Source organism: Cricetulus griseus, chromosome 6, assembly GCF_003668045.3.
Source record: "Cricetulus griseus strain 17A/GY chromosome 6, alternate assembly CriGri-PICRH-1.0, whole genome shotgun sequence".
Taxonomy (NCBI): domain Eukaryota; kingdom Metazoa; phylum Chordata; class Mammalia; order Rodentia; family Cricetidae; genus Cricetulus; species Cricetulus griseus.
This window is the reverse complement of record NC_048599.1, coordinates 154,198,613-154,216,532: the sequence shown is the minus strand read 5'-3', so window position 1 is coordinate 154,216,532 and position 17,920 is coordinate 154,198,613. Positions and strand designations below refer to the sequence as shown.

Below are 17,920 nucleotides of genomic sequence, written 5' to 3'. Positions count from 1 at the left end.
GTGTGTGTGTATTCCCATGTATATGGGTGGACACATGCATGACACAGTGTACAGTACAGATGAAGTTCAGAGGAAATTTGAGGGAGTGATTTTTGTATCCTAGAGATCAAACTCAGGTTGCAACATCTTACAGTACTGAGTAATACCACCCCTCACTCCAACCCCCACCCCTATCACTCCCCCACCCCAGCCCTTCACAGCCCTTCTTGGGAGACTCTAGATAGCAGCTCTCTCACACTGAGAGAAGCTCTCTCACACAGACAAGGACTCCCCTAGTCCTCTGGACTCTAGGAAGTTGGGCTAGCTGTAGCCCCAGCCCCTAGCCTTCTTTGAGTTAGGAACCAGCATATCTCACAGGAAGAAACTCTACTCCAGAAGGTTTAATTTGAGTGGAAGATCCTTTTGCAAGAATCCATTAGCTGGGCAGTGATGATGCACGCCTTTGATCCCAGCACTTGGAAGGCAGAGACAGGGGGGATCTCTGTGAGTTCAAAGCCAGTCTAGTCTACAGAGTGAGCTCCAGGACAGTCAGAGACACACAGAGAAACCCTGTCTGGAAAAAACAAACAACCCCCATCCCCAAAGAATCCTTTAAAATAACTTTATCCCTGGAGTATCATTTTTTTTTTTTTTCTGGACCCCATGGAGCTTTGAAGTCCAAGGGAACCACATGTGTGGACTGTGAGTAGGGGGGACCTCTCTCTCATCCTGGAGTCTCGTGTCTTGCAGCAGCGTCTTTGTCTTGGTACTAGATTTGTAAGGAGGCAACACAGAGCTGGAAGTGTTGATGAAGAGTTTAGTAACGTGTGACCCTCTGGGATAGGAAGGATGGGGTCGGCATAGCTCAGGATTCATGCAGCTTCCCAAGATCTAGCAGGAAGTTCCGTCACACAAGTGGAGGAGTGACCAGGATCGAGGGTCTGTGTCTGTTACAAAAGTACCAGGCAGAAGCCAGGGAGGACGCGTTTATTTTAGTCCACTGTGATGGCTTCAGTGCATCTGTGGTGCGAGGCTGTTCATAACCCGGCTTACAAGGAAGCAGAGACACACTGGAAACAGTGCTAGATTATAACTTCCATGTCTGCTTCCAGTTACCTATTTCCTGGTGTTAGGTTTTCATCACTAAAGGGTCCACAATCTCCCCCAAACAGTGCCGCCTGTTGGAGACCAAATGGTCAAGCACATGAGCACATTTCATATCCAGGGCAGAATGGCCCCATTAGGGCAGAGAGCTCCCACCGAATGCCGAATGCTCCTGGAAAGCTGCTCAGGATATCTTCTCGGGCCAAGTTGGATACAGGGGAAGGACCTGATTGTTAAGGCTGGAGGGCGCAACCTGACGGTGGGCGGGGCCTGTGGTATCTGGAGGGACTCCCTGGTGCTGGCAGCTGCTTGCCTTGGCATCTTGACTGGTGCCCAAAGAAGGAAGATCAGCACGGTCTTCGCTGTCCCGTTTGGTGTCTGGCTAAAGTTCTGCATTTCCCAAGAAGGGAAAACACCTAAAGTCAACTGATGAGTCTCGTAGTGAGGAAGGAGTGCCTGTGGAGCTTCTGGGCTTCCCATTGCCACCAAGTGTGGCGTGAGCCGCTGTCGCAGAGACTTCTATTACCTGGATACCAGGGCGTCCTCCTGTTCAGGAGCTGCTCTCTCCACACACACAGGCGCTACTTGAAAAATCTGGAACCCCCACAAGGAGGAAGAAAACGATCTCTTTGGCGATGCTTCCTGGAAGTATTGGAAGATCATCGAGGCCACTTTCCGTTCCCACAGCGCCACCTGCTGGACACAGTCCCGAACACATGCAATTGGAGAAGGGTCTCTATCAATCAGGGGATCCTTGCAAGGACAGACTGGAGCCCGGAGACTTTCATTTCTCAACCTCACACCCCATTTCAGGGTTGGTTAGCAGAAAACTGACTACTAAAAGGCCGGGAACGTCCAAATATAAACTCTGTGTTCAAGGACTCACCCTGTCCGTTTGTTAATTTTTATTTATTTACGAGACAAAGTCTTGCTGTGTAGCTCAGGCTGGCCTCTAACTCACTATCCTCCTTCCCCAGTCTTTCAAGATCTGGGATTATAGGCACACACCTTCACCACACCCATACTTAAAACATCTTGGTTTTGCCTGAAAAAGTAGCACCTACCCATTTTCCCCCTTTAAATAAAGTTTTCGTTATCTCTTCACATCCCACATTGCTGAAAGTAAATAATGGGTGGACCCTCAATTCACAGAGACTCCCTTGAAAGACTGTGGGCGGGATTGTGGTAATGGCTGATTGTCCGCTAGGTGGCAGCAGCTACCAGAGTCTCTATTAACAGTCTCTGGATTGCTATGTCCTCAGCACCACCGGCTACTGGAAGAAGCTGATCAAAACTCACCTGAGAAGGACCGACCACCTGCTTCAACTCTGGGTTCACACAACTTAGACCATTTGGTGGCAGTCCCCAGAAACTTCCTCTCTTCTTGGTTGCGTCTTTCATAATAGCTGAAGCCAAAGGGGGCAGGGGCTACACAGACTGACTGTTTTGAAAATTTAAGGTCCTGCTGTCAAGCCTCCCTCGGGACTGGTATACCTTCTATCCATTGAATAACCTGACAAAGAAGTTGGTTCAGTCTACTGTAACGTCAGCACTCAGGGGCTGAGGTGTTAATCTGGGCTATAGAATGAATTCAGGGACGCCCTGGGAAATTAGTGAGACTGCCTCCAAGTTAAAACAACAAAACAAGGCTGGGGATGTAACTCAGGTAGAGCTCCCACTAGAGTCCCCCATTAAGAGACTGAGGATGGCTCAGGGGTTGAGACCTTCCTTGCTTAGCATGAACAAGGCATTCATTCAGTTCAATACACAACCCCCCCACACACACACACACACTCATGCATGCATGTCTTAACTCTGGCCTAGTCAGAGTTTTCCTTAGACTACCATGCTCTAGATCAGCAAATGACTGACTGTGGGCTAAATCTGGCCAGGGACTTAGTTTTTCTGGCACACAAGCTAAAGTTTATATTTTAAAAGAGTCCTATATATACCTAATGTGAATATACAGTAGAGACCCTATGCAAAACTCAGAAGAGAGCCTATGAGAGGCTATGGTGAAAGTGCAGCCCAGGTGCAGCAGAAGAGCCCAGCGTTTGTTTTTGAGATTGAAAGACCTCAACTCAAACCCAGCCTGATACCAGCATGTATTTGAAAATCACTCTGGCCACACACACAGCTCTGGGAAAAAGAACATATGAAATGGCTGGTCATGATGACCAGTCTCTGGAAATTGTTATTATTACTAGTTTCCAAGGAATGTTATTATCCTCAACAACTGTCTGGTTTCTAACAATTGTTATGGGTTACCCTGCTCCAGAGCACCCAAGTTTTGAAAATAAATATAAGTCACTCTGTTCCCGGAAAAAACACTGGCTGTCCCATGGCCTTGCAGTTGTAAAAACGAAAATAACATTCCAAACCCCTGGTGGGCAAAATTGTAAGTTCAGTTCCCAACCAATCAGTAAATGACTCATATATGTTATAGCCAATCATCAGGTTGTCACACTCCTGCCAAGTGACCAAAAAGATATAAAATCTGCTTGCTTTGGAAACTTGGGGTCGATCTCTTCTCAGAGAAAGACCCTAACGAGTTGGAATAAAATTCTTTTGCTTTTGCATCGAACTTGCATCCCGTGAGTGACTCTGCGGACTGTGTCTCCCAAAGTTGTTCCCCTTTTTGGGCCCAACAAGATGACCACCAAGAACAGCAGTAGCAGTGGAGTAGAGCCAACCAGAGCCTAAAAGACAAGCTGTGTGTTGTTCAGCTTAATGGTGTCGTCACAGTCCTGGAGAAATTGTGGTTGTGGGGCCCCATCCTCCTTTTGGAGACTTCAAAGGTCACTGGTAGGTGTGGTCATGGTTCATTGCAGAAAACTGATAGAGGCTCAAACCCAAAATCATGTAGATGAAACCTTTTTCTAGAATTATTTCATAATCTATATGAACATTAATATCACGACAAAAACTTTAAAATATATATATATATATATATTAATTTTATAAATTTTTATATAAATATACTATTTATGCTGTTAAAAGTCAATACAAAAGCAAAGGATTGAGAGATTAGTGGAAGTACCATAGTCTTGAAATATTTTTTTCTTCTGTTTTATATCAGGTGGCTCTTCTGACATGAGACACAGATTTTTGGATTTTACTTTAACAAGCATTGGGTTTAGAGGAGAGAGCCACACTCCAACTCCAAAGCCAGCTTTAATCTTTAATTGGATCGGGACTACAAAAAGGCCATTTGCATTATATGACTGTAGAGAAAGGCAGAAACAAATGTTTGGGAAGATTTTTGAAATTTCATCCTGTTGGAAATATGATATACCAATAGCCCAATTTACTTCTTTTTTTGGGACAATTTTTCTGGATGATTGTTCCTTTTTGTTCAGATGTCTCATTTGTCCAGTGGTCTCTGGATTCTTTAGCTGGATACCCAACCCTAAATTTTGGGGAAGTCCTCTTTGGGCAAATTATATCTGATCAAATGAAAAACATTTGATTAAGTGGCCATGTTGCTTGTGAACTATTACCTCTTCTAATTAAGAGGTGTGTTGGTCATATCTAATCTTTATCAATTTTGATGGTATCCATAGCTTTTCTTCACCTGTGAAAACAAAAGCAAAACCCCTTCCTCAATGTAATACATGTCCTGGTTTTCACTTGGAGGTCAACACATCTTTATAGTGTACCGGCTGATTTAATTCTAAAGCTTTTCTATTACCCACTGTCTCTCCGAAGCTGTTGTTCCTTTCTCATTAGTATTCAGAAAATTCAAAGTTGCACTATGCAATCTATTTCTGGGATTTTTTAATCATCCCTTTCTGTTTATTTAGCATATCCTTTGGAGTTCAATTTGATCTTTCTATAACTGCTTGCCCTATAGGATTATGTGGTATACCAGTAATAGGGTTTATATTATAATAAGCAAAGAACTGTTTAATTTTCTTAGGGACATATGCTGGAGCATTGTCAGTCTTTATTTGTGAAGGTTTACCCATGATGGCCATAACTCTGAGCAAATGTGTAATTACCAAACCAGCCCTTTCCAAACTCAAAGCAAGTGACCATTAAAAACCCGAATAGGTATCAATGGTGTGGTGTACATATTTTAATTTACCAAATGCTACAAAATGGAACACACCCATCTGCCAGATTTCATTCCTTTGAGTATCAATTGTGGAGATAGTGGAGTTTGGTTGTATAGAGAACAAGTAGAACATTTCTTTATAATATCCTTGGCTTGTTGCCATGTAATAGAAAAGTCTTTTTTCAAACCTTTGCTATGGTGTGTTTTAAAATGAAATTCTGAGAGCTGGGCATTGGTGGCGCACGCCTTTAATCCCAGCCCTCGGGAGGCAGAGGTAGAAGGATCTCTGTGAGTTCGAGGCCAGGTTGGTCTCCAGAGCGAGTTCCAGGACAGCCATGGTAGTTGCACAGAGAAACCCTGACTTGCAAAACTAAAAAAAAACTAAAAAAAAAAAAAAAAAAAAAAAAAAAAGATTCCTGTGGGGGATGCTTAGAGGGTAACATATCACCTTCTAGAATGCACTTACGCTTTGGATCTAATGATCCACATGTGCTCTCTGTAATTCATCTTTCACCAAAGCCAATTCTCTCTCAGCTTCAGCTGTTAATTCCTAGTTACCATCTAAGGTTTGTTTAAATGAATTAGTTGATCAGGTTTTAGCCCAAAGAAGTGCCATTGATCAGAAATCTCTCCTAGCAATCTTTGAAAGTCATTAAGAGTCTGCAATCAGTCTTTTTTTTTTAATTTTTTTTTTTTTGCAATCAGTCTTTTCTAATTTCCACCTTTTGGGGTCTAATTTTTTGTAAACCTATTTTATATCATAAATAATTAATAGAATCTTCTCTTCTTATTTTTTCAGGAGCAATTTGTAGTTCCCAACAAGGCAAAATTTTCTTGTTCAAACATACTTTCTAAAGTATCAACATTTGAGTCAGCTAACAAAATATCATCCATATAATGGAAAATTTATAGATTGAGGAAATTGCTTACATATTATTTCCAATGGCTGATGTACAAAATATTGGCACATGGTAGGCTATTTAACATTCCTTGTGGGAGAATCTTCTACTGATAGCTCTAAGCAGGCTGAGAATTATTGTAATTAGGCAGTGAACACAAATTTTTCTCTGTCCTTTTCTTGTAATGGTGTACTAAAAAGGCAATCTTTTAAATCAATAGCTATGAAGGCCATCCACACCTGTGTCTACCAGGCCTTCAATGATAATATCATTATTCGTAGTTTTAATTTTCATCTCAGCTCATTTATAGAAGTTTGCCAATATACTCACTTTGTGATTTTTCCTGACATTTTGTTCTTCTCTCTTTTATAGCTCTTCTGTCATTCAGAGCAGTATGATTTCTTGCAATAGGTATTAGCCTCTTAAATTGCCCTGTGAAGGAGTTTCCATGGAGACAGGAAAGGACTGAGTTGAACTTGGTATAGGGGCCTGTGAGAGGATCCCTCAGGGAGTTTCCTGATGGCAAAGTATTGCCTTAAAACGTCTTGTTGACCTACATTCTTTAGTCCAATGCCTGCCTTTGCAACATCTTCTGCATAATGCAGAAGGGAGGGCGTTCTGTTTGGATTATGTTTATAAAAAACATTGTTTCTAGGAACACCCTGTTAACAGTCCTTTTTAAGGTGACCTTGTTTGCTACAATTGACATCTGACATTTAGATTTTTTTAAACCTCTTGAAAGCAGCTCTCTTATCCATCTATCATCATCATAGCCATGAGTTTCTTGTATTTCAGATCCAATCCTCCAGAGGTGCTGACCTGGCTTTTAAAGGCCTAATTATCCTTCTGCATTGGGCATTAGCATTTTCTTTCTTTCTACCACCCAGCAGGCATTAGCATTTTCAAAAACCACAGTTTCAATTATTATTTTTCTAGCTTCTGTGTCTGATATCATTCTGTTGACTGCTGATGACAGTCTTTGTAAGAAATGTGTGAAAGCTTCCTTTGGGCCCTGTATAACTTTTATGAATGATTCAATTTTCTTTCCTACTTCCCCAATTCTGTCCCAAGCATTCAAAGTTGCTGTACAGCATAAACCCAAGAGTTGATCATCATATTGGCATTGACTTTCTAAAGTAGCATAATCTCCTTCTCCTAGAATTTGCTCTTGGGAGAGAATTTTTTTTCTTTGCTTTGATTGATTGTGACTGTTCCCTGATTCTTTCCTCTTGAGGTAAGAACATATTTTACTGGAGCCCACAGTTGAGAACCTTGAATTTTTTATTTTTTGTTGTTTGTTTGTTTGTTTTCAAGACAGGGTTTCTCTGTGTAGCTTTTCCTGGAACTCACTCAGAGCAGGCTGGCCTCTAATTCACAGAAATCCACCTGTCTCTGCCTCCCAAGTGCTGGGATTAAAGGGGTGTGCCACCACCACCTGATTGAGAGACTTGAATTTTAAAAGACTTTAGATTTTAAGAGATTGGCTATTATAAAGAAACTGGAATTTTAGTGTGTTTGAATTTTGAAAGACTGTGGGACTTTTAAAGTTACTTAAGATCAAGGGAGTGAGTAAGAAAGGCAAAGTCTTGGCTTAATAGTGATGTGTTTGTGTGTCAAGTTGACAAGGTGTCAATTGTACTGGGTGGTTTTGTGTGTCAACTTGAGAGGTTAGAGTCATCAGAGGAAGGAGCCTCTGTTGAGAAAATGCCTTGATGATATCCAGCTGTAAGGCATTTTCTCAATTAGTCATCAGTTGGGAGCAGCCCATGGTGGGTGGTGCTATTCCTGGGATGCTGGTCCTGGGTTCTATAGGAAGATGGGCTGAGCAAGCCATGGGAGCAAGCCAGTAAGCAGCTCCCCTCCATGGCCTCTCCCCTCCATGGCTCCTGCCTCCAGGTTCCTGCTCTGCTTGAGTTCCTGACCTGACTTCCCTTTGGTGATAGCAGCTAAGCTGAAGTGTAAGTCAAATAAACTCTTTCCTCCCCAACTTGCTTTTTGGTCATGGTGTTTCATCTTAGCAGTAGAAACCCTAAGATTGCCCCACCACCACCACCACACAAACACTTAACAGCACAGCCAGAGTTACTCAGAGAGATAAGCAGGCCTCTTCTTTCTTCTCCCTTCTGCATTTGTAAAAAAAAGACAGTTTTTACTCTGATGCCCGGTCTGGCCTGAAACTTATTTAGCCCACACAGCTGACCTCAAACTCATGATGAGTCTCCTGCCTTAACCTTGTAAAGTCCAAGGGAAACTCTTATATTCCCAAAACTCCAAAAGGAATCAGCTCAACTGTAGACTGAAGTTTCTGTCCAGCCATCCCTCAGTCCCAAGTAAATACACAGAGGCTTATATGAATTATAAACTGTTTGGCAGATGGCTCAGGCTTTTTTTTTTTAAGGATTTTATTTATTTATTATATATACAATATTCTGCTTCCATGTATATCTGCACACCAGAAGAGGGCACCAGATCTCATTACAGATGATCGTGAGCCACCATGTGGTTGTTGGGAATTGAACTCAGGACCTCTGGAAGAGCAGTCGGTGCTCTTAACCTCTGAGCCATCTCTCCAGCCCTGGCTCAGGCTTCTTATTGGCTATCTCTTAATTATTATTCATTTCTATTAACCTGTGTCTCTATTTGTGGCCTTGGCTTACTGGTGATGCCCAGACCTCTTTCTCCCTCAGCAGCTACATAGCATCTCTCTGGTGTCACAAAGTCACATCCCACAGGTCCCCTAACCCAGGCCTACAGCAGTGGACACATTGCTTTAGACTTTGGGTTCAGACACAGGCTTGTGAAATGGGGTGCTGCGTATCTAAGTCCAATTCCCAAACACCTTTGGGTGTCTTGTTACAAAATCTATTCAGATTGGGCGTGTCTCACACCACGCCCAGAGTGCCTGACTTCTTGTGTTCTAAGGTCTGCCTGGCCAACCCTGTCTACCCACCCCCAGCCCCACTGCCATATGCTCCATTTAGTGGCCAACCTTCATTCCTTTCTCTGCCCCTCCCCTTCTTCCCCTTCCAGGGCAAAGTTTGAAGGCAAACTTCGTCCTCTCTCCCCTCCCTCTCACTGCCCCTCTTCCTTCCATACCCCCTCCCAATAAGGATACTTCAGTGCCACAGCCTACACCCTGGTCCCCATTGGCACAATGTCCTAACCCTCCCGGGACTCCTCTTTGGTGGCTTCTCATATACAGTCTCAGCAGACCCCTGCCCTTCCCTGGCCCCTCCGAGTGGCTGGAACTGAGGGAATTGTTTGAGTCTATGTCTTCTTCTCCCTTCAGGACCAGTTGGGTTCCTTCTCTGCTAATTTTCCTGCCTATATCAAGAAGTTTCATTATCTTTCCCAAGCCTAAGACCTGACGTGGTCTGACCCCTGTGTCATCCCAGCACTTGACCCTCACTCCCGAGGAGAGAGGTTGAGTTCAGGCAGCAGGGAGACAATATGCAGACCAAACCTACTGGGTCAAAATGGCCACCAGAGAAGGGAGCTCACGGTCCACTGCCCCCTTCAGAGTATGGAAATGAGCTTGGCTTGGGATCTTTCCACATTTGATCCTGGTCCTAGCTCACTCCTCCAATTCACAGATGATCTCTTTCTCTGCAGTCCTTCCTTCCTCTGTCCCTATGGGCCACCTCTTTGCTCCTAAACTACTTGGCTCCTGGGATACTGTGTTTCCCAATCTAAGGATCAGCTCTGCTCTCCCATTGTGGTGTATTTAGGATTTCAACTCAACCTAAGGTCTAAGACTGTAAGAACAATACACCTAACGACAGGCAGGGCACACACAGGAAAACTTGCTAAGTCATCGACAAGTCACCCGCCATGCATTACGGCCTCCATGAGGACTCTGCGCATGTGTGAAACCCCAGTGCACATGTGCATCCTTCCCTTTAAAAGGTCCAGCCTTCCACCTTTCTCCCTCTCTTTGGATCCTCTTGGGTTGGCTGACAACCCAACTCCATCCCCCCCTTCAGGTAAATAAACTCCATGTGGGTTGTTCATCCGTTGTTCCTTTCTTTATATCAGCAGCTGCTGCTTAAAAAGAGTAACATTTGGTGCCTAGGACGTGGAAAGGCTCTCCTTGTACTTTCACCGGCGCCCGCTGGGAAAGCGGGAACATGGGAAAGCAAGGGAACCCTTACAGGCGGATCGACAACCCACACTCCATCTCACTGGTTTGCTGGGACTCTACATCCAACACTGGACCCTATTGGGTAAGACTACCCTCTTTCAGTCGGCGTAAACGTCTCCCTGAACCTGAAGGATTGACTGTTGAGTGTCTGGCATCCTTCTGGTGTTCTTGGAGGTGGGAGAGCACCCAGCCACAATCTTCATGGTCACAGTCACGGTCGACCCCCTTCGCTGACAATCACTCATGGCTTATTTCCTATGGGTGGTCCTATCAGTACCCTTAGTGGCTAGCTGCTGTGGGACTGTCGGGTTCTTCTGTTTTCTTTTTGTTCTTTGGGACAGCCGAGTCCCTATTCAGACCCAGGGTCTATCGGGCTAAGCCCCTTCAGTACCCCCACTAGCTGACGAGCATTAGGAGAGGGGCTTTTACTGGTTTTTAACTTGTTCACCCATGGGAAATAAACCAAATAAGGAGATAAAGCCCATCCACTCCACTGGGATGTTTTTTAGAGAACTTACACCTCATGTCATATGTTAAGGCATTCAGACTCATGTATCTCAGTACTAAGAAATGGCCTAGGGATTCCTTAGAGAACCAGTCTCACTGGCCCCCAAACAGAACTCTAGACCCTGAGGTTTTGTGGGATTTATCTAACTTCTGTACAGGCTTTTTTCTATCTATTTGCTAAACACTCTCTCCCTCATCCCCAATTCTTGGCTATGGAATCTAAGCCCGAAGTAAATCTTATTGACTTAGATCCAGCCAACAAACCTCCACCAGTTCGTCTCCAATCTCTAACCAAGTCCTCTGAAATCACTGCTCAGACCCTCAACCCTCCTATCTCTTCTTCTGCCTCAACTGCTCCTGTTCCAGCTTCCTCTTCCAAACGCCCACCCCTGGCTCCCACCTTCACCCCCCCACTACTCACTCTTGAACAGGATCTCGATCTGCCAAAGCTGATCCGGCCACAGTCCTCCCCTTGCGTGAGGTAGCCGGTGTGGACGGCATGGGCAGAGTCCACGTTCCCTTCCCACTGTCAGAGCTCTCTCAGATTCAGCACAGATTAGGATCCTATACCGCTAACCCCACTGCCTTTATAAAGGAATTTCAGTACATTGCACAGTCTTATAGTCTTACTTTCCATGACATCATGATTTTAAGTAACAACTTACTACATGAGGAGCACAAGCGAGTTTGGAATTATGCGAGGGCATGTGCAGGACCTAAGAAAAAAAAATTTCTAAACTTAACCTTGTCCTCTGCTCTGCGAACATCTTGCCAGGTCTAAAAGGCACCAGGGAGCACCATACAGCCCGGACTGCAATGAAACAACCATCTACCCCAGGACATGGCAGCACCCCAACCTTCTCAGATCCCCCCAAAGATGGTCAATGCCCCAGGTCAACAGGAAGCAGCCTTGAGATTTCTTCCCCTACTTCCCTAACCTGCCACGCCCAATTCCCCAACTTTTATAATAAAGAACAGCTGGGATTGTAAGAACAATACACCTGGATGACCCTGCCCCCTAACGACAGGCGGGGCACGCACAGGAAAACTTGCTAAGTCATTGCCACGTCACCTGCCATGCATTATGGCCTGCGTGAGGACTCTGCGAATGTACAAAACTCCACTGCGCATGTGCATGCGCATGGGACCTTCCCTTTAAAAGGTCCAGCCTTCCATCTTTCTCCCTCTTTTGGCTCTTCTTGGGTTGGCTGACAACTCAGCTCCATCAACCCCCCCCCTGTAAATAAACTCCACGTGGGTTGTTCATCTGTTGTTCCTTTCTTTATATCAGCAGCTGCAGCTTAAAAGAATAACAAAGACCCTCACTTCTGACAGAGCCCAAGCCCTGCAGGAATTACAGCCCCTGAGCATAACAGATCAGATTTTCACATTTTGGGGTCTGATGACTTTACCATCAAAAGACAAGCCGCTGCATCAGGCATCCAGAGAGACCCCCACGGAGCCCCTTATTCATCCAGCCACTGTCTGCCTCCATTTCTCTTTACTGTGGGAAGCCCTCCTAAAGGCCCCTATCCTAGCTCTCCCAGTCCATCCCCCCCCCCACACACACACACACTGTGTCACCTCTATACAGATGAAAGGTTGGGAGTAGCCAGTGGGGTTCTAACCCAATTGGCTGGGACTTCGAATTGAGCCATTGCTTTTCTATCCAAACAACTAGACCCCATTGTGTGTGGACGGCAGCCATGCTTGAGGGCCCTTGCAGCAGCAGCCAGACTCACCTGTGAGGCCCTCAAGATCACCCTGTTTCAGCCAGTCACTATATTCCATCCACCACTCATAACAAGCTCTGCTTTCTCCTAACTTTTGTTGACATCTTCACAGGGTGTCTCTCACCTCCGTGAAACAGCAGGTGTGGTGGCTCAGGTACTCCTTGCACACTTCATCTTGGTTCAGCATGCCACACACCATCCAAATGGACAACGGCCCAGCCTTCACTTCCAGGGTCATCAAAGCTCGTGTCTGAAGCCCTCAACATCTCCTGGAAATCCCACATCTCCTACTGTCCACACTCCTCTGGCAAGGTTGAGAGGGCCACCACACTCATCAAACTTGTATTGAACTCAAGTTGTCTTGGCCCTCCCTCCTCCCCATTGCTCTTACCTGCCTCCAGGCCTAAACCCTTTTGAGCTCCTTTACTGAAGGCCCTTCCTCCACATTCACCACCTCCCAGCACTGAACCCTCACTGGCAGGTACCTACCATACCTCTTCCTCCTATGGTCCCTTCTCCATTCACATGCTGACAGCTACCTCCCTGACCCCACACCAACAGATGCAACTGCCCCAGAGCCAGAGCCCACCTCACTCTCCTCAGAGGACTGGGTACTCCTCAAGCAGCTACCTCCTAAGTCTCTAGAGCCCTGATCGACAGGACCCTAAACCGTGATCCTCACTACCTCTTCAGCTGCCAAGCTCCTGGGACACCAATGCTGGTACCATCTCTCCAGGCTCAGAAGGTCTGTACAGCCGCCAGGAGCCTCCTGTAGGAGGAGCTCCTACAGAGCTGCAGCTGAAGGGACCAGCTCCCCATTTCGGCAGCCATAACAGCTGAACACGTGCTTGTCTGACCTTGCCTTGGGCACTAAGAGGTCAGCTGCCTGCCTCATGGCAAGGAACCAATCAGAAGTTAGCTGGTGAAGTTAGCAAACTGCATGAGGCTTTATTGTATTTGTTTTACGAGCTAACCCCATGTTAGCTTGGGCCTTCCATCCATCCACCATGGCGGATGGCTGGGAAAGACAGCTCGAACCGGCTGCATAGAGATCTTATAGGGCAGCATAAGGGGAGTGTCTAGAGTCTAGAGTTACCCACAGGCTCAGGATTGGTGTGCCTCCAGGCTTGGAGGGCTTGCCCTGTGTTGATTGGTCAACTGGTTGTTATGGCCCATAGGCCCTCCCAGGGTGGTTGCTATGCTCTGCGTGTCATTGCTGTGCGCTTGTCCGTAAAGCACACCCAGAGCTGTAAAGCATAGCGCCACCAGCTAACTTCTGATTGGTTCCTTGCCACGAGGCAGGCATCTGACCTCCTAGTGACCAAGACAAGGTCAGACAGGCTCATGCTAGTCTGTTATGGCTGCTGAAATGGGGAGCTGGTCCCTTCAGTTCCAAACCTGGCACTTCTCAGAAAGTTTGCCAAGTGGTGGCTTCTCCCCAGGAGCTGTTCAAGACCACACCTATACAGTATTTAAACTGACTTCTGGAGAGTGGCCATGTAATTTTTCCAGTCTTCTCTCCCCATCTCATCTCTGGGGTGAAAGGTTCAGGCTTTAATGCTGATTGGCTCTACCTCTTTAAGAGACAGACCCTGCCTTCTGACAATAGTCAGGGCATGCACAGGGAACATGCCATCACCCACCACGCAATTACAGTCTGCGTGAGGACTCTGGGCATGCGTGGAACCTCAGTGCACATGCACAGTCTTCCCTTTAAAAGTTCCAGCTTCCCTGCTTCACTCTCTCTCTGCGTCTTCTTCGCTCTCTCTTCTCCCATCTATGTGTTCTCTCTGCCTCTCTATGGCAACCGGCTCTCTTAGTCTCCCTCTCTGCCGGGCCTATAATAAAATGGTTAACATGTCTCATCTTGTGCTTCCTCTCTTTCTTTATATCTAATTTAAACAAAAACATAACATGGGGGCCGGAAAGGTCACCAAGGAACATTTTGTTCAATAAAACCTGATCTTTTATTTTTAATTCAGCTTGATTTGGCTTACTGCATTGGTGGAGAGACCTAATATTGGGGTACAGAAATCTCTCAATGACATAATGGACTAAATCTCTGAACTGTAAGCCAGCCCCAATTAAATGTTTTCCTTTAGCAGAGCTGCTGTGGTCGTAGTGTGTCTTCACAGAAATAGAAACCCTAAGGCAGAAGTTGGTGCCAGAGACCGGAGTATTGCTGTGATAGGCCTGATCTTGCTTTTGTTTGGAGGAATATGGACTTTGAATTGTGGATTAGAAAAGCAGCTGAATGATTTAAATGGGGATTAAGGGGCCATCCTAGTAGGAGTTTAGAAGACATCGGTACTGAGGATGATTTGAACTGTGAGGTTTCAGAGAAGACTGTTAGTGTGTGGCTTAGAGGTTATTCTCATGCTATTTTGGCAAAGAATGTGGCTGCTTTTTGCCCTTGTCTGAAAAGTCTGCCTGAAGGTAAATTGAAGAGTTTTGGATTAGTTGCACTAGCAGAGGAAATCTCAAAAGAGATTAGTATTGACTCTGTTGTCTAGATATTAGTGTTCACTCTCACTATGCAGATCTATAGTGAAAAGGAGCAAACTGAGCAATGAAAAATACAATATGTACAGAAACAGGGCTCCAGGAAGTAGAATGGCACTAAGACCTATTTTCAAGAAGATAAACAGATTAAAGAAGATCCTGGTGTTAAAAACCAATAAAAGGAGTGATGACCTTAGGGCAAGATCCCACCCAGATAAGCTTCCAATTTGTGAAAAGGAATTAAAGAAAAATTTAGGACTGGGTGTGGTAGTTCACAGCACTCTGTAGACAGAGGCAGGAAGATCTCCGAGTTTGGAGCCAGCCTGGTCTACAGATTGAGTAGACCACGACAGCCAGGCTTAGGCAGTGAAAGAAATCAAAAACAGAAATCTGATGAAGATTTAATTAATGAGGGGGCCGTGTTTCAGTCCCAGCAAGCAGCAGAACTTTGCAGCTTCAGCCATGTGGTTCTGGCTCTACAGTCAGGATACAAGAAAGGGGTTATGGAATCTCCCTCTGTGACTAAGGAAAGCCTCTGAGGCCAGGGCTGTCCCTTCATGGAAGTCTAAAGAGGCCATTGTGTGAAGGTGAAGCCTGGATTGCTTTGGAGACCTCAAAATGTTGGAGATGCCAGAGCCATGGGATACCTACGGAAGAGAGCCACTAATTCGGAGTGGAAACAATCTGATGGAGTTGGAGACATGGAGATGCAGAGTTTGGAGTTTACCCAGCTGGTTTTCAGTCTTGCTTTGGTCTAGTATTTCCTCACTATGTTCCCTTTTCTCCCTTTTGGAACAGTAATGTATATCCTGTGCCATTATATGTTGAAAGTATGCGACCTGTTTGTTATGCCAAGTTCAAGAGACCCCAAATAGACCACCAAGGAGCCAACTTTCTGATGCAAAAGCAAAGGTTTCTTTAATCAATCAATGAGTCAACTGTATTAACTTGGTTCCTCCGTCTGGCTGACACAGTGGGTGAAGCAAGAAGGACCCAGAGGGACCATGGGGCAGGTAATTTATTGGGGTAGAGCAAAGGGAGTGCTGGGGTCTTCAACAGTCTCAGGATTGGTGCACTTCCAGGCTTGGGCGAACTGTCCTGTGTTGATTGGCCAACTGGTGGCTATGGCCTATAGGCCCTCCCAGGGTGGTTGCCACTGTTACCGTAAAGCACATCCAGAGCCCACCAGCTAACTTCTGATTGGTTCCTTGCCACATGGAGGGTAACTGACCTCCTAGTGACTAGGAAGTGGGACAAGGTCAGGAAGCCAGAGGACTGCGTCTTGCTGGGTCTTTTCTGCAGCCTGTCATGGCTGTCACAGCAGAGGGCTGGGTGAGGGTCTGGTCCATTCACTGTTTTTATGTTTTGATTTTACAGGGGATTATAATTAAGAGATTGCCATGATCTCAGAAGAGATTTTGGACTTTTATAGACTATAGGAACTTTTAAAGTTGTACTTAATACATTTCTGCATTATGATATGGCTACGAGCCTATGGGGACCAGGGAGTAGAATTTAGTGGTTTGGAAGAAAACGGCCGCCATAGGCTCACAGGGAGTGAGTGGCACTATTAGGAAGTGTGGCCTTGTTGGAGGAAGTGTGTCACTGGGGGCAGGCTTTGAGGTCTCAGATGTTCAAGTCAGGCCAGTGGCTCAAACTCTCTTCCTGCTGCCTGCTGATACAGATGTAGAACTCTCAGCTGTAGCACCACATCTACCTGTAGCCTCCATGCTTCCTGCCATGATGATAATGGACTAACCCTCAGACCTGTAAGCCAGCCCAAATCAAATGTTTTTCTTTAGAAGGGTTACCGTGGTCATGGTGTGTGTCTCTTCATAGCAATAGAAAACCTAAGACACCCTTCAAAATGACAACAGCCCTGAATTCATCTCAGAGATGATCCAACTTAACTGGGAATAGAATGGGTTTTGAAACTTCAAGCTCATCGTCTGTGACACACCTCTTCTAGCAAGCCACACCTCCTAATCCTTCTCAAACAGTTACACTAACTGGGGTCACCCATTCAAATATTGGTCATTCCCATAGTGAGGCATACCTGTAATTCTAATACTTAGGAAGCAGAGGCAGGGGGATCTTTATGAGCTCCAGGCCAGCCAGGGTTACATAGTGAGATCCTCTCTAAAAACAAACCAAACAACAGCAGAAAAAACAAAAACAGCCAGGTGGTGGTGGCCCACGCTTTTAATCCCAGCATTTGGGAGGCACAGGCAGGCAGATCTCTATAGACCAGCCTGGTCTACAGAGTGAGTTCCAGGACAGGATCCAAAGCAACATAGAGAAACTTTGTCTCAAAAAACAAAAAACAAAAAACCCACAAGGAAACAAACCAATCCCCAAAGAAGCATCCATCCTCATTTACATAAACTAGCAGCCTCTGTCATTGACTAATATTCCCAACATTGTCCTCTTGGTGTGTGTCTTGATGGACTCTTACCTGCCTGACAAAAACGCTTCGTGATTGACTCACCATGAGATCTAGTCTAAACTCTATTACTAACAAAATAGCAATGGCCTCTTCATTTCCTTCCTCTTTGCTCTGCTGTTTATGGAGAGCATCTGGCCTCTTGCTATCCAGATTCTGTCTTCTAAAACTGCTTCATGGGGGTGACATGCTCAGTGGTTTAGAGTGCATATTGCTCTTGCCCCAAGTTCATCATCTCTCAGGGCCTATATTGGGTGGCCTGGGGATCAGACATACCCTCTTCTGGCCTCCACAGGCACTACATTGACATGTATACACACACTTTTAAAAGATAAATTGTTTTGTTCACCTTGGTCAATGAGACGATTTATCCATAGTCTGCTTTCTGTTTCATGATAAACACCATGACCAAAAGCAACTCGGAGAGGAAAGGGTTTATTCCAGTCTACAGTTACAGTCCACTATCTCAGGAGTCAGGACAGCTCCAGGCCAGAACCTTGAGTGGGAACTGACACAGAGACCATGACATGGAGGAGTGGCGCTTAGTGGCTTGTT

At 45.5% G+C, this 17,920-nt stretch overlaps 1 long non-coding RNA gene across 1 annotated transcript; it reads left to right on the top strand.

The window, feature by feature from the left end:
* The first annotated feature begins 7,873 nt into the window (after window positions 1–7,873).
* Window positions 7,874–11,912, top strand: LOC118239044. Its single transcript, XR_004770441.1, has 3 exons — window positions 7,874–7,997; window positions 10,075–10,262; window positions 11,463–11,912. It is a non-coding gene; the product is annotated as an uncharacterized LOC118239044 (long non-coding RNA).
* The last annotated feature ends 6,008 nt before the right edge of the window (window positions 11,913–17,920 follow it).